Source organism: Rhinopithecus roxellana, chromosome 6, assembly GCF_007565055.1.
Source record: "Rhinopithecus roxellana isolate Shanxi Qingling chromosome 6, ASM756505v1, whole genome shotgun sequence".
In the NCBI taxonomy this organism is placed as follows: Eukaryota; Metazoa; Chordata; class Mammalia; order Primates; family Cercopithecidae; genus Rhinopithecus; species Rhinopithecus roxellana.
In genome coordinates this window covers 124667346-124685289 of record NC_044554.1, presented here as the reverse complement: position 1 = coordinate 124685289, position 17944 = coordinate 124667346, and the positions used below count along the sequence as shown (strand labels likewise).

Sequence of the window (17944 nt, the reverse complement as noted above, 5' to 3'; positions counted from 1 at the left end):
TTTTAGATCTTTCCTGCTTTCTCTTGTGGGCATTTAGTGCTATACATTTCCCTCTACACACTGCTTTGAATGTGTCCCAGAGATTCTGGTATGTTGTGTCTTTGTTCTCACTGGTTTCAAAGAACATCTTTATTTCTGCTTTCATTTCGTGATGTACCCAGTAGTCATTCAGGAGCAGGTTGCTCAGTTTCCATGTCATTGAGTGGTTTTGAGTGAGTTTCTTAATCCTGAGTTCTAGTTTGATTGCACTGTGGTCTGAGAACAGTTTGTTATAATTCTGTTCTTTTACATTTGCTGAGGAGTGCTTTACTTCCAACTATGTGGCCAGTTTTGGAACAAGTGTGATGTGGTGCTAAGAAGAATGTATATTCTGTTGATTTGGGGTGGAGAGTTCTGTAGATGTCTATTAGGTCCACTTGGTACAGAGCTGAGTTCAATTCCTGGATATCCTTTTAACTTTCTGTGTCATTGATCTGTCTACTGTTGACCGTGGGGTGTTAAAGTCTCCCATTATTATTGTGTGGGAGTCTAAGTCTCTTTGTAGCTCTCTAAGGACTTGCTTTATGAATCTGGATGCTCCTGTATCGGGTACATACATATTTAAGATAGTTAGCTCTTCTTGTTGAATTGATCCCTTTACCATTATGTAATTGCCTTCTTTGTCTTTTTTGATCTTTGTTGGTTTAAAGTCTGTTTTCTCAGAGAGTAGGATTGCAACCCCTGCTTTTTTTTTGTTTTCCATTTGCTTGGTAGATCTTCCTCCATCCCTTTATTTTGAGCCTATGTGTGTCTTTGCACTTGAGATGGGTCTCCTGAATACAGCACACTGATGGGTCTTGACTCTTTATCCCATTTGCCAATCTGTGTCTTTTAATTGGAGCACTTAGCCCATTTACATTTAAAGTTAATATTGTTATATGTGAATTTGATCCTGTCATTATGATGTTAGCTGGTTATTTTTCTCATTAGTCGATGCAGTTTCTTCCTACCATCGATGGTCTTTAGCATTTGGCATGTTTTTGCAGTGGCTGGTGCCAGTTGTTCCTTTGCATGTTCAGTGTTTCCTTCAGGAGCTCTTGCAAGGCAGGCCTGGTGGTGACAAAATCTCTCAGCATTTGCTTGTCTGTAAAGGAATTTATTTCTCCTTCACTTATGAAGCTTAGTTTGGCTGGATATGAAATTCTGGGTTGAAAATTCTTTTCTTTAAGAATGTTGAATATTGGGCCCCACTATTATTAAAAAGTCAAAAAATTGCAGATGCTGATGAGGTTGGAGAGAAAGGGAACACTTATCCACTGTTGGTGTGACTGTAAATTAATTCAACAAATTATTGGTTTTGGAAAGCAATATGGTGATTCCTCAGAGAGCTAAAAGCAGAACTACTATTCGACCCAGCCATCCCATTACTGGGTATACACCCAGATGAATATAAATCATGCTACCATAAAGACACATGCATATGAATGGTCATTGTAGCTCTGCTCACAATAACAAAGACATGGAATCAACCTCTATGCCCAGCAATGGTAGATTGAATAAAGAAAATGTGGTACGTATATACCGTGGAATACTATGCAGCCATGGAAAAGAACAAGATCATGTCTTTTGAGAGAATATGGATGGAGTTGGAGGCTATTATCCTTAGCAAACTAATACATCCACAGAAAATGAAATACCACATGTTCTCACTTATGCATGGCAGCTAAATGATCAGAACATAATGACACAGTGGGGAACAACATACACTGGGGCTTATTATAGGGTGGAGGGTGAGAGCAGGGAGACAATCAGGAAAAATAACTAATGGGTACTAGATTTAATACCTGGGTGATGAAATAAGCTGTACAATAAATCCCCATAACACACGTTTATCTGTGTAACAAAACTTCACATGTACCCTGAACCTAAAATAAAAGTTAAAAAAAGAGAGGTGCATAAAACATAATTATAAATCTATTTTAATGGGTATACAAAATACAAAGATAAAATTTTTGATAGTAATAACATAAATAGAGGGGACAGAGCTATAAAGTAATACCATTTTTATTTGATTAAAATAAATTTGTTATCAATTTAAGACAGATTTTCAGAATTTAGGATGATATATGGAATCCTCATGGTAATTACAAAGAAAATATTCACAGAGTATACACAAAAGGAAATAAAATGAAGTTGAAACATGTCATTACAAATCAATTAAATATAAAGAAAGGCAGTAAGAGAGGAAATGAGTTATGAAAATGTATAAAACATACAGAAAACGAATAACAAAATGACAAAAGTTGGTGCCTGTCAGTAATCACTTTAAATGTAAATAGATTAAATTCTTCAATCAAAAGAGAGTGGCAGAATGGATTTAAAAACACAGGATCAAATTCTGTGCTGTTTATAAGAGACTCATTTTAGACCTAAAGACATACACAGGCTAAAATGGAAGGGATGGAAAAGATATTCACTCATATAGTCACCAAAAAGGAGTAGAGGCAGTTATACTAACATTATGTAAAATAGACTTTAAGTCAGAAACTCTTAAGACAAAAAAGGTCATTTCATCATGATAAAAGTTTCAAAAGAGTGAGAAGATGTAACAAGAAGATAAACATATATTCATCCTACATCAGTGTTCCAAAATGTACGAAGCAAGCATTGACTGAACTGAAGGAAAAATAGGTCTTGAATAGTAGGATATTTCAATACCTCACTTTCAACAGTAGATAGAACAACCAGATGGAAGATTTATAAGGAAATACCAGAATTGAACAAGCCTATAGCCTAATGGGACCAACAACAGCACAAAATAATTTTGCCAAGTACACATGGAACATTCTAAAGGATAAATCATATACTAGGCCTAAAAAGAAATCTTTACACACTTTTTTAAAATTATTGATTTATTTTTAATATTTAAGAGGTTTTATTCTAATAGCAATAAGTACAATGCTTGTTTGTCTAAATGAAAACTGAAAACAAGTATACAAAACAGTTGATTCCTTAGTAAGAGGTTCCATAACACCAAATAGACCAGTTCTGAGGTTTTCCCCCAGACAAATTTAACAGCTCCAGCTTCTTCATTGTGTATCAAAATAAGAAATTAAAAAGTCTAGGTCATCTATTTTTTCTTTTATTTTTTGAGACAGAGTCTCAGTCACTCACTCTGTCACCCAGGCTGGAGTGCAGTGGCACGATCTCGGCTCACTGCAACCTCCACCTCCTGGGTTCAAGCAATTTTCATGCCTCAGCCTCCCGAGAGCTGCTATTACAGGGATCCGCCATCATGCCTGGCTAATTTTTGTATTTTTGTAATTTTTGTATTGTATTTCGCCATGTTGGTCAGGCTGGTCTTGAACTCCTGACCTCAAGTGATCCACCCACCTCGGCCTCCCAAAGTGCTGGGATTACAGGTGTGAGCCACTGCACTCAGTCAAGGCTATCCCTTTTTTTTTTTTTTTTTTTTTTTTGAGACGGAGTCTCGTTCTGTTGCCCAGGCTAGAGTGCAGTGGCATGATCTCAGCTCACTGCAACCTCTGCCTCCGGGGTTCAAGCAATTCTCTGCCTCAGCCCCAGAGTAGCTGGGATTATAGGCGCCCGACACCACGCCCGGCTAATTTTTTTGTATTTTTTAGTAGAGACGGGGTTTCACCATCTTGGCCAGGCTGGTATTGAACTTCCGACCTTGTGATCCGCCCCCCTCGGCCTCCTAAAATGTTGGGATTACAGGTGTGAGCTACCTCACCCGGCATGCTTGCAGTCTGAGTGAGAGACAAGTAAGACACATATGGAGATAGGGTGCTACTGAGGGCTGTGGATGGAGGTGCACAGTCCACTTGCCTTGCTCTCATTACCACGGGTGAGGTCCCAGATATCCCACCAATGTGTCTCAATGAGCACAAGAGTTGGAGACCATGGGCCTGCTCTGGCCACATGCTGACCAAGGGACAGTAGGGCCCTATGTCTTTGAGCAGGCTGCAGGCAGGCAGGTAGGTAGGGAGGTGGCCTGGGGGAGAATGAGACAACCATGGCCTCCAAGACTAGTGCTTATGAACCATGGGAGCGCAGGGACAAGCACAAGGCTATGAGATGCAGGGTAATCTAAGGACAAGTGCGTCACAGACATCTCCATTGTGACCATGCAGAACTGATGGCAGTCTTGCTGTGCTACCACCTTGTGTTCCCAAAGGGAATAGCCAAGCTGGTAATTAGCATCCAGGCCATAACTGCAAACCCATGCTAAGCAAGGTCTCTATTCTCTGAGTTGAAGTGTTAACATAAATTTTTAACTATTTTTAAAAAATGAGTTTGGGTTAAAAAGCAACCACCAAAATGGGTATCAATGCAGCTCTGAAGTTAGAGGCATCCCAGCTTTCCCAAATCAGTGACTCTCAGAGGCCAGGTACCCATGAGCCTACATCCCCTCTCACCACTGAAGAATGAGTTGATTTTCTTTTTACAGCAGAAAAAAAAAACAAAAAACCAACCAACCAAACAAATGAAAAACCTGAGTAATATTGCATAGGAGTAGCAGAAACTGCCTCACTGGAAACAAAAACTATTTATATTAAATAAAAAGTCTGGCCAAGGCTATGTATGCCACATTTACAGCACAGTATGATGCACATAGTGACCAAACCATGGAGGCAGGTTCTGGCACTCACACCACAGAGCTTCACATTTGCCACATAAGGATAAAGTGAAGGGGAACAGGAGCAATGAGAGGGACAGGGTGGGATGTTGCATTCACTTCTGGTTCCAGAGTTGATTGGACAGCCAGTCCAGTCCTTCACAGAGCCTATCTCCACTAATGGTATGGGTGGCCTAAATGCACCAGCTCCTGTGGCACAGGTAGTGCAACCCCAGCTCGTCTGTGATCTTGGCTGCATTCCTGGCATTGGGGAGGCCCTGCTTGTTGGCGAACACCAGGAGGACTGCACCCAGAGGTCATCCTCAGCCAGCATCCTAAAGAGCTCCTCCCAGTCCTTCTTTCCGTGCTATCATTGCTGTCCACTACGAAGATCAGTCCTTGTATATTCTGAAAGTAGTGGTGCCACAAAGGCCAGATGTTTTCTTGGCTGCCCATGTTCCACATGGTTAAGCTGATGTTCCTGTACTCCATGGTTTCCACATTGAAGCTTGTGGTAGGGATGGTGGTCATGATGTCACTCAGCTTCAGCTTGTACAGGATCGTTGTTTTCCCTGCAGCACCGAGGCCCATGATGAGGATGTGCATTTCTTTTTTGCCAAAAAGGCTTTCAAAGAGGTTGACAAAGATACTCCCCATGCTTGTGGACAGCTGGAAGGATGCTGGCCAGGGACACCTCAGTGACTGCTGCTCTGAGCTATGTGTTGGTTTTGCTCCCTAATACATTTTAAACATGAAAATCATGCAAAGTACCTTTTTTATCACAATGGAATGAAACAAGAGATCAATAGCAGAGGGAAAACTGGAAAATTCATGAATATATGGAAATTATAAAACACAGTCTAAAATAACCAATGCATCAAAAAATTAATAGCCAGGGAAATCAGAAAATATTTTGTGACAAGTGAAAGTGAAAACATAGCACAGCATAATTTATAGAATGCAGTGAAAGCAGTGCTGAGAGAAATATATAGTTATAAATGTTTACACTAAAAAAATCTCAAATCAACAATTTAGCTTTATACCTTAAGAAACTAGGAAAAAATGTTCAAATTAAATGCAAAGCTAGCAGAAAGAAGAAAATAATAAAGATTAGAGTAGAAATAGATGAAATAGAAAATAAGAAACAAAATTAATAAAACAAGAACTAGTTCTTTAAAAATATAAACAAAAATTAAGAAACCTTTAGCTAGACTATGAAAAAAATGAGAAGACTAAAATTAGAAATGCAGGAGGGAATATTACTACTGATTTTACAGAATAAAAAAGAATTATAAAAATGTACTATGAACAAAAGTATAATGAATTTGTGTGCCAACACATTGGATAACCTACCTATTCCATATTCTTAGCACAATAGATTATAATTTATTTCCCCAAATATAAATAATGTCTTTTATGTTCTTTCTATATATATGCTGTTCTTTTTTTTCTAACACCCTTTCATTGCCTTCCTCATTCACAAAAGACCAACTAATTCTTCATATTTCAGCTAATATGGCGTTTTTCCCTGAAAAATCTAAGTAGAATGAGTAATGAGGGAGAGAATGAAGATATACTTTAGAGAAAAGGGCCTGTAACTGAAGAAGGAAAGGCAAGGGTGTATGTAAATTTGAGCATGAATGGAGGTTGCCCATGAAGTCTTAGAAAAGTTAATCAGTTGTAATGGGGGAGAAAGATAGAAAAAGGAAATGGATGGAAATACAGAGGTGGGCAGATGAAGAACTTTTTCTTTGATACTTAGATTTTTTCAACATCATCAATTTTTAAAAATTAGGCATGTGTTTGCATGGTGGGACATGCCTGTAGTTCTGGCTACTTGGGAGGCTGAGGTGGGAGGACTGCTTGAGTCCAGAAGGTCAAGGCTGAACTGAGCTGTGATGGTGCCACTGCTTTCCAGCCTGGGTGACACAGAGAGATCTTGTCTCAAAAAATAAAAAATAAAAAAATTAGGCATGTGGAATGGCACTTCTTTCAGATATATGTGTCCAAATGTCTGGAAACAACTGAGTCTCACAAAGTCCAGAGTTGCTTGTGGGTCTCTACCTCCACAACTTTCACCATACACTTGATGATAAGATAGAAGAAAATGAGCAGTAAAACAATACCTTCATGTTAGTAATTTAGGGACGATGAAAAGGAAGAAATAAAATCTGGACTTTTGACATCTTCTTGACATTCAGGACAGACTTAATAGCAGAATTTTTCCTCTTTGGAGGGATGAAACAAAAATTTAGTCATGTTGAGTGAGTTCAAGCTTCTTGAATTGGGGGGGAAAAGCAAAAACAACGAAGCTGATACATTATCCCGTTGAATTTCTTTTATTAAAGTTTAGAGAATGCCTGTGACTAATTTCTTGGTCTTCACAGACTTAGCATTGTGTGCAGATCAAGCAGCAGAAATGAGGAAAGAGGTACAGGTGGTAAGTCTTGGAAGACAATGAGAAGGTAAACATTGTAGCTTCAAAGGAACTGCCTGCGTTCACAGTGGTGATAAAGCTCAAGGATGACTCCTCCCTACCGTGAGTTAAATGAGGTGTGAGAGGAGAAAAAAAAGTCTCTACTTGGTAGAACAGTGAATGAAGTTAGAGAGAACTAGGTTTTAGTTAAGGCAGAGAAGTGAAGTGTACCTTTTAGAAAAATATTGATTCATTTTTAAATATTTATTAACATATGTTCTGTATGAGACCCTGATCTAGATAAACAGATAATATATTTCTTCTCTTCTACAACCTTGCTACTGGAAAATGCATCACAATGAAAGTAAGTCTCAGACAAAATCCCGACAAACTTAAAAATATTTATTAACAAGCAGACACAAAAACAGTCATGTAACCTATTTTTGTAAACTGGAGAGAAGTCCATGTTCTTTGTCCTCACGGTCTCTGATATGCAGATGCAATGATATCTGACAGTAGGAACTAGTTGGATCTGGAAATAATTGCCTATGGGAAATAGAAAATCAGCATTTCCCAAACTATTTGTTGTAATAACCAGGATTTTAAAAATTTCTACCCAATCATAGACCAATACTTTTGTAAAACATAGTAGAAATAAAGTACTAGAAGTCTTGACCTCTAATAATGGTAACGTGGCTATAGTAGACTAGTCTTCCTGATTACAACAAGTATAAACTTCAGACTAAATGTAAAAAGCAATTTTTGAATGCATTGGTGCGCGACCATTGAAAGAAGGGAGGCATGCTAAGTGAAAACCACATTTGCTTTATTATTCTGCTGACTATAACTCCTAGTCTGTCTTGCACATGGGCAATGGCTTAAGCAGAAAGTTGCAGTTTTAATGAACTGATGAGTTATAGGTCAGGATTTGGGGATGACAGAAAAGTTGGAAATTGAATGGGATAGCTCAGAGAAGAACAGGGGATCTCCAAATTTGCATACAGTTTCACATCCTTGGATGAAACCTGAACTTCGTATGGTCATAACAACACTTCTGGAGTGATACTTCCAATAGAAATAAAGAAATGGCAGCCTGAAAGAGCTGGTCAGAGATTTTGAAAATTTCCCAGTGCTGGAGAGACCGAGTTTGGAATTGCTGTTCTATCACGTAAGAAGGAATCAGAAAACACCTTGATTTTTCCACTGAAACCCCAAACAGTCAGCCTTAGGAATAAGGATCACATTCTAAAACTAAGGTTTATACCTTAGCACAAAGGGAAAAATGGAAACAGACCCTCCCTAACGAAGTCTAAAATCAAATTTCAACAGGATTAAGATGATCAGTCTTAATATAACTGCACACGAGAATAGACCCCAGAACTTTCCAGAGGAAGATAAAATCTAGAATACGTATAGCATGTTCTACAATGTATACTTTAGAATTTAAAAATTACTAGTCTTTGGACACATAGAAGAAAAAATAATAGTAAATAGAAACAGACTTACAGAGGACCCAGATATTGAAACTAACAGAAGATTTTAAAGTAGGAATGTTACATTTGTTTTAACAAATTTGCAGAAAAGGTGGATATAATAGATGAGGATACGGGATATCTTTGGAAATACATAAACTTCAAAAAGAATCAAGTGGAAATCAAAAATATAGTATCTGAAATAAAAACGTAATTGAATAAAATGAACCTTTTAAAAAAATTCAAAGAAAAAAATCCATTTCCATAAAGATAGGTCAATAGAATTTTTCAAAGCTGAAACAAAAAAGAAAAAAAGACAGAAAATTAAAGACCCTCCGTGACCCATGGTACCATATTACATAATAAACATATATAATTTAAGTCCCAGAAAGAAAAAAGACAGAAAATAGAACCAAATAAGTTTCAAAGAATAACTAACAGAATGTTTTTCAAATTAGATTAAAAGCATCAACTCACAGATGCAAAAAGCTTACTAAGCATTAAACAGAATGAATCCAGAGAATGCTGTAGCTGGCCACATCAAGAGTTAGAAAGTTTAAAGGCAGTCAAAGAAAAAGAGATGCATTACACACACATTACAGTGATAGGAAATGGTTAGCTTCTCAAAAAAAAAAAAAAAAAAAAAAAAATGGAGGCAAGAAGATAACGGAATGACGTCTTTAAAGAGCTAAAATAAATTTCAACACTTTAATATTTCTGATAATATTCTCTGTTATGAGGTCTATTTTCCCTGATATTGCCATCACTACTCTAGATTTCTGGTTTGTTCTTTGCATGTTATATCTTATGCCAACTTTTGGCTTTTAAATTACTTGGGTGTTTATAATTAAAGCAAATTTCATATAGCATATACCATGTAATAATGGTAAGTGAGCAAATTCACCAAGAAGACATAAGAATATTAAATGTATATGCAACCAATATCAAAGTTTCAAAACCATAAGAAGTAAAGAAACGACAACATTGAAAGGCAGAATACAGAAATCTGCAATTTTGTTGGAAGTTTTAATACTCTTCTCTCATTAATTGATTGAACAAGTAAATAGCCAATCAAAGAGGGTATACAAGACAAACAATACTGTCGAACTTACTAGCATTCTCCCAAACAATGGCAGAATATATACTCCTCTTCATATACACATAGAAAATTTACCATATGCTGGGCCATAAAACTTGAAGTTTCAGTGGATTTCTAAAGAAAGAAATCACATACAGCATGTCTTCTGATCATAACAGAATTAAATTGAAAATCAACAACATAAAGACATATGGATAATTCCTAAATATGTGGACATCAACACTTTCTGAAATGATTCATGAGTCAAAAATGAAATCGTAGGGTAATATTTTCAACTAAATGAAAATTTAAATATATTAAAAATTGGGAGGTACGGTTAAAGTAGCATTTAGAGGGATATTTTTAGTTTTATATGCTTATATTAGAAATAATGATAGGTTTAATGTCAAGAAACTTATATTTCTTACCTTATGAAACCAGAAAAAGACAAGTAAATTAGTCATAATATGTAGACAAAAGGCAATAGTAGGCCAGACGCAGTGGCTTACACCTGTAATCCCAGCACTTTGGGAGGCTGAGGCAGGCAGGTCACTTGAAGTCAGGAGTTAGAGACCAGTATGGCTAACATGGTGAAACCTCATCTCTACTAAAAATATGAAAATTAGGCAGGTGTGGTTGCAGGCGCCTGTAATCGTAGCTACTCAGGAGGCTGAGGCAGGTAAGTTGCTTGAATCAGGGAGACAGAGGTTGTAGTGAGCTGAGATTGTACCACTGCACTCTAGCCTGGGTGACAGAGGGAGACTCCATCTCAAAAAATATAATAAAATAAAGCAATAGTAAAACTCACAGCAGAAATCCATGAAATACAACACAGACAAATAATAGAGAAAGTAAAAGCAAAAGGTCTTTTTGAAAGGAACAATACAATTGATAGAATTCTATTCATACCAATCTGAAAATACAGAAAAAATTACCAATATTAGGAATGAAAGAGGAGACATTACCTAAATATATTACAGATATTTGAAGAATAACAAGGGAATAATAAACAACTTTATGCCAATAAATTCATCAACTTAAATGATTAAGTGCATTAAAATACACAAAACAGCAAGTCTGACTTGAGAAGAAATAGACAATCTGATTGTCCTTGTACATTTTAAATACATTGAATTTGTGATAAGACCCCTCCCACAAAGAAAACTCAGAGGGCTTCAAAGGCAAATATAACAAATATTTAATGGAACAATAGCTCTAATCCTAGAAATCTCTTTCAGAAAATAGAGGAGGGAGCTCTCATCAACTCATTTTATGAGGCCAGCATTGTCCTTGTACCAAAACCACACAAAAACATTACAGACAAACTACAGATAAATATTCTTCATAAATATAGTCACATATCCTTAATCCTTAACAAAATGTTTAGCCCATTTTTGGTGGATGGGATCATATTGGTTTGTCCAGTGATTATGTGTAGAACTCATATATGTCATCTCTCTATTGAGGCATTTATTATTGATTTAAAGCTCTTTTTTTTTTTTTTTTTTTTTTTTTTAATCATGGTCACTTTATTTCACAAATGTAATGATCTTGTTGCTGTAAAGGCAAAGAAAGAAAGAGGGGGAAAATACACTTAATAAATGCATTCCAGAGTAATGGTCATAGAAATAAATCTTAGTCCATAATCATCAGAATGAAGGGTTGATAAGTTGCCAGAGGAAAAAATGATTTACAGTAATATGAATTTTAACACAACTATAATTACATTTAAAAATTCAATTTGTTTAATTGATGTTTCTCCAAACTTACTATTTTTTAATATTCATCATTATTTATTTACCTTCAATCATCATTTTTTAAATTCCACTAATTTATATATTAATGAATTTGAATTGACTGGTTTGTATCTGTGGGTTTTTAGTACTGAACTAGATTTCCATTAATTATGGAGTATTTCATCCACCTAGATTTTTTTAGTCTAGTTAGATGCAGTAAAAACTAATGTGAATGGTTAGACAGGATGCAATATTTCAATTTTGTGTCTAATTTTGTTGAGTGATTTGGATAAAATAAAAACATTTGTGATGATCTAATCAGTGGGATAAATTCATTTGAAAATCTTTATATCAAATAGTTAAGAGCAAACATGCCAAACTAAAGAAATGAACCACTTCTATTTTATCTTGACTCTCATTTGCTGCAATTATTTTTTATCCTAATAATATTTTTTGTTCTCTACATTTTAGATGAAATTAATATTGACATATATATTTATGAATATATTTATGTTTGTGTTTGTTTTATTATAGAGTATATGTCAATATTGTGTGGTTTTTTTTTTGGAGATGAAAGAAATTTATTTATAATTTATAAACTGGCTTTTTATTTTTATTTTATTTTATTGTACTTTAAGTTCTAGGGTACATGTGCATAACGTGCAGGTTTGTTACATATGTATATTTGTGCCATGTTGGTGTGCTGCACCCATCAACTCGTCAGCACCCATCAATTCATCATTTATATCATGTATAACTCCCCAATGCAATCCCTCCCCCCTCCCCCCTCCCCATGATAGGCCCCAGTGTGTGAACTGAACAATGAGATCACTTGGACTCGGGAAGGGGATTTAAAGCTCTTGAAAACTGTAAGGGACATTATTCTTGAACTTGAGAATTGGTGAATATTTGTGTCCAATAGCCTGCTAGTTATACTCAACCCTAACTATTCATGGATTTTGTATTTGCAAATTTGTCTATTCAATAAAATTTACTTTTAACACTAAAATCAATACTTGTGGCATTTTCATGGTTATTCATAGATATGCATGGAATGGTGAAAAATTTGAGTCATCTGACATTCATGTTCAGAGCTGAAATCAAACAAGGTGAGCCTTTGCTTTCTTGTTGGGGCTCTCACACTGTCCTTTTCATTTAGTGCCACAGTTTTTGCTTTTTTATGATGTTTATTGGTGATTCTGCTGTTCAGAATCGCCCCTAAATGGCATAGTGTTGAAGTGCTGTCTACTATTCCTAAGCACAAGAAGGCTGTGATGTGCCTCACGGAGAAAATGTACCATGAGATAAGCTTTGTTCAGGCATGAGTTATACTGTTATTAGCTGTGAGTTTAATGTTAATGTATCAACAACATGTAAGAACACACGAAACAAGATTATGTGATCTGAGAGACCACAATAGGTACACCCTTATCAACTAAGATAAAACCTAAAGGTAAGGTTATGAAAACAAAGTTACTTATGGGTCAAGGATTCAGGGCCCAGCTGGAATGGCAAATTTCTAAATTCCTATGGCTCTAAATTCCCTACAGTGGGAGCTGTTGGACCCCTTCTAACTCTGCTTTGCAACCCAGACCACTATAACTCTGGTTGGACAGAGGACCAACCTTACAAACATTCTTTTATAATAAGCAATTGCAGATCTCAAGTCAGTTTTAGCCACCTTGTAGCAGCTGTGCACAAACTGTCTTTGTATCCTATAGTTCATCTTTTGATGTAAAGAGCCAACTTCCCTCTCATTTTAATGCTAAAATCCTGCCCCCAGATGAACATGGGATGTATGTTACACATATGTTTACCCATTGCACATGCACTTGACTCACCTCATAAATACATATAGCTTTACCCTAAAATCTGCTTACTATATATGACTCCACTGTGTGAAAAAGGCCTTGTGAACCATAAAACCTAGCCTTTCTCCCCCTCATTGTAGAGACAGCACTTTCTGCACACACCAGTGATGGTCTCTTCCTGGTTTGCAAACTGATACTTCCAATAATGCTCTCCTTTCTATTATCTAGTCATTCTGATGGTCTTTTGGATGAAAGTTGGGTATTAATCAATTGACAAAAATGTTGTGACCAGATGCTAGCAGGAACCTAAACTTGTGTTTCCCCTAGGAACAATTGTTCAATATTTGCTAATGTGGTATTCACAGTGGCTTTATAGAACATGAATACTGTAAATAATGAGAATCAAATTTACTTCTTCTGAGAATCCTGTCATGTCTCACACAAAACATGCTTGGGAAAAAAAGCTAACACACTTCTCAGCTGATAAAAATATCCCTCATTTTTTAACATTAGACTTGTTTCTTATATTCAGTAAGGTTGTCAACAAAAAGAGTCAAGCTCTGTAAAATATTTGAAGAGATTTATTCTGAGCCAATTGTGAGTGACTAATGGCCCACAACACAGCCCCACATCCTGAGAACATGTGCCCAAGGTGGTTGGGCTACAGTTTGGTTTTGTACATTTTAGGGAGACATAAGACATCAATCAATACATGTAAGATGAACATTGGTTTGGTCCAGAAAGGCAGGGAAACTCGAACCAAGGACTTCCAGGTCATAGGTAGGTTCAAAGACTTTTTGATTGGCAGTTGGTTGAAAGAGTTTATCTAATGACCTGTAATCAGTGGAAGGGAGTGTGTCTGGGTTAAAACAAGGGGTTGTGGAGACCAAGGTCTTTATTACGCAGGTGAAGCCTCCAGGTAGCAGGCTTCAGAGAGAAGATTGTAAATGTTTCTTATCAGACACAAAAAGATGCCAGATAGTTAATTCTCTCCTGGCTCAGGATAAAGACCTAGAAAGGGAAGGGGATTCTCTGTAGAACATTGATTTTCCTCACAAAAGACAACTTTGTGGGGCCATTTCAAAATATGTCAAATAAATATATTTTGGGATAAAATATTTCAATTTCTTTCTGGGCTTGCTATCTGTCATGTTGATATCTTCTTGCTACAAAGAATCTGATTTGTTAGTCTTAAGGTCTATGTTTTAATGTTAATGCTGATCAGCCGTGCCTGAATTCCAAAGGAAGAAGGTAAAATGAGGCATACCTGACATCTCCTTTTCCATCAGGGCCTGAATAGTGTTTCAAGTTTACTTTAGAATGCCCTTGGCTGAGAAGAGGGGCCCATTCAGTTGGTTGAGGGGGTTAGAATTTTTTTTTCATTTACAGGTGCATAAAGTAATCTTAAATGAAGGGTTAATTGATTTTATTAATACATGTATACACTTGTGAAACTACCAACTAGATCATGACATAGAAATTCCATAATTTTTTCTCATATCCCTTCCTAGATAATATCCTCACCCTGATAAGCATTTTTCTGACATATATCACCATCTATCCATTTTATTTGTTTTTTTGAACTGCATGCAAATGGAATCCCACTGCATGTACTCTTTTGTGTCTTGCATCTTTTGTTCGATATGATATCTGTATAACAATAGTTTATTCATTATATATCATTATGTAATATTTTATTGTATAAATTATTCACAATATATTTACTCACTGATAGACATTTGCATTACTTCCAGGGTTAGTCTATTATAAATAAAATTACTTCAAACATTCTTGTGCATGAATTTTCATGGACTTATGCTGTTGTTTTTCATGAGTAAATATGTGTGGCTAGAACTGTTAGATCATAGGATAGATAGAGTTTTAGTTTTACAAGACATTGCCAGTTTTCTTAAATGGTTGTAACAGCTTGCTTCTCATCAGCAATGTATGAGTCCAGTGTTCCACATCTCACCAACATTTGGTATAGTCTTTTTATATTTTAGCCATTCTATTGAGTGTGAAATGTTATGTTGTGTTTTTAATTTGCATTTCCTTGATGACTCATAATATTGGCTATTTAATGATATTGATAAATTAATTTCCTGTTTTCTTGTACTTTAAGAAATATTTGCTTACCCCGATGTTATACAGGTATTCTCCCATGGTATAGTCCAAAAACTTTGTTTTATCTTTTAAATTAGGTCCATGATCCTATAGGGGATCAGAATACGCCACCATAAAATATGCCTCTTTGGCATAAAAATTTTTTTGAGCTAGTATTTTCAGAAACCATAGTCACACTACAAACTCTGAAAACACAGTAGATGTTATTAGTAGATGTTATCAGTATCACAGTAGATGTTTTGTAAGGGAAATTTACATCTATAAAGGAAATGAAGATTTCTTTGTAAGAGTGTCTCCTCTCTGTATGAGGAAGATAAAAATGACTAAAACACTGGAGACTTATCAATAAAGAGAGTACTCACTTAAATCTGTGTAAGAAACCTTACCCTTGTTTACCAAGCTTTTACTGAATACCTTTCCATAACCAGCCTTCCCCCCATGCTTCTTGTATTTCAGTGAGGATGGTATTTAAGTCTTAATTCAAAGGCACTTCTTTGAGATTTACAGTAGTCCCCCTATCCATGGGAGATACATTCCAAGACCCCAGTGGATGTCTGAAACCATGGATAATACCGAAGACCATATACACTGTTTTTTCCTATACATACATATCCATGATAAAGTTTAACTTATGAATGAGGCACATAAAATATTTGCAGCAATAACTAATGAAACAGAACAATTATAACAAGATACTGTTCACAAGTTTACAGACAGAAGATTCATTATTACTGCAGATCGTAGCATCTTCAGCATACAATTTTTTTTTCTTTCCTTAAGTCAGTAACTTTCACCTTTTCACTTACACAAGGCACTTTATGGCTTTCCTGTGGCATATCTGAATTGCCAGCATCACTACTCTTGCACTTTGGGATTATTATTGAGTGAAATAAGGGTCACTTGAGCACAAGCACTGTGAACCATGACAGCTGATCGGATAACCAAGATGGTGCTACTAAGAGACTAATGTGGGGGTAGTGAAGGCCATTTGGATATGGGAGACAAAGGGATGACTCACTTCCCAGGCATGCTGGAGGAGGATGTCTGGCAATTTCACCACACTACTTAGAAAGGTGTGCAACTTGAAACTTATGAATTGTTCATTTCTGGAAATTTCCATTTAATATTTTCAGACCATGGTAGACTATGGCTAATTGAAACTTCAGAAAGTGAAACCACAGATAAAGGAGGACAACTGTATTCATTTGTCTGGGTATCTCCAACATATACATGAGTTTTACATTTTATTAAACTTCTGCTTGTTTTTCTCTTGTTAATCTGTCTTTTGTTAAAGGAATCTGTTTGACCAAAAACTACTATGAAGGGTAGAAAGAAAATTATTTTTCCTTTCTTAGCAATCCATTTTAAATTATATTTTAAGTATGCTATGAGCAGGGTTAATTCCTTCCTTCCTCTATATGGTTATCCAGTTGGTCTGGCAATATTATTGGAAAGACAATTTATTTGCTTTCAAAATTGAAGTGAAATGAATTAATCTTAAATAAATTTGTCACACATATATGCCTTTATCCATACAATTTTCTGTTCCATTGAACTCTTTGTCTATCCTTTGGACTAAAACTATACTGCTTAATTCTTCAACTTTATAGTAAGTCTTAAAATCTGTACTACATGTCCTATACATTTGTCATTTTCAAAATTTTCTTGAATATCCTAGATCTTTGTGGTTCTGTATACCTTTAAAATAAACTTTCTAATTCCCTCTGTGAATTTTCTTCTGGTATTTGGATTGCAACTGTGTTAAGTATGTAAGTAATTTTTCTAATAACTATGATCTTTAAAAAGTCTAAATAAATATCTGTGAATATTTATTTAGATATTTAAAAAATCTAGATAGTATTTATGGAGCTATAGAGAAATTTTAAAATGTTTTTGAATTTTAGGTATTTGTATGGTTAAGGCTTTCTGAAGCAAAGAAAACAAAACCTGAGCTAAAAAACAAGCCCTGTCAGTTAAATAATAATTTAATCAATAATGAGAATTTAAGAGACTTACGTTCACAGAGGTATGTATATTCATTTCAAGGGATTGAGTCCTGGGCCATGGAGATAAAACCCCTGATTATAAACACAAAGATGCTTGTTTTATCTTCCCTCTAAAGACGTTTATTTACATTTCAAAAGGTAAATGCTCAGGATCCTTCCCTTTCTCTTTTTGAGGAATATTGACATTAAGGGGCAAAGCTTGTCATTCCCACCCTAAAGAGGAAAAGCTGGACAGCTGTTCCTGTCCTGTATAAGCTACAGAATTTTAGTTTTAAAGCTTATAGCCAATAATATAGATTCTAATACTGGTTTGATTTACTCTTTTCACATCTTCCCAAAAGAGAAAATAATTGGGACAAATGGGTTGACGTGGTTATTGCTATGTGCAGAAAGAGTTTGCCCTCTGTATCCAGGAGTTCCAAATCTACAGATTGCAGATCAAAAATATTTTTTAAAAAAGCATCTGTATTGATCATGCACAGAATTTTTCTTGTCATTATTACCTAATAGTATAATAACTATTTTTATAGCATTTACATTGTATTAGGTATTATAAGTAATCTACTGATGACTTAAATTATATGGGAGAATGTGCATGGGCTATAAGCAAATACTATACTATTTCATGGGCATCTATGAATTTTGATTTCCACAAGTAGTCCTGGAGCCAATACTCCATGGAT

General features: G+C 35.7%; 1 pseudogene; it reads right to left on the bottom strand.

Annotated features, from left to right (window-relative positions):
* Positions 1-4734: 4734 nt before the first annotated feature.
* LOC104664264 lies at positions 4735-5275 on the bottom strand (annotated as a pseudogene).
* Positions 5276-17944: the final 12669 nt, after the last annotated feature.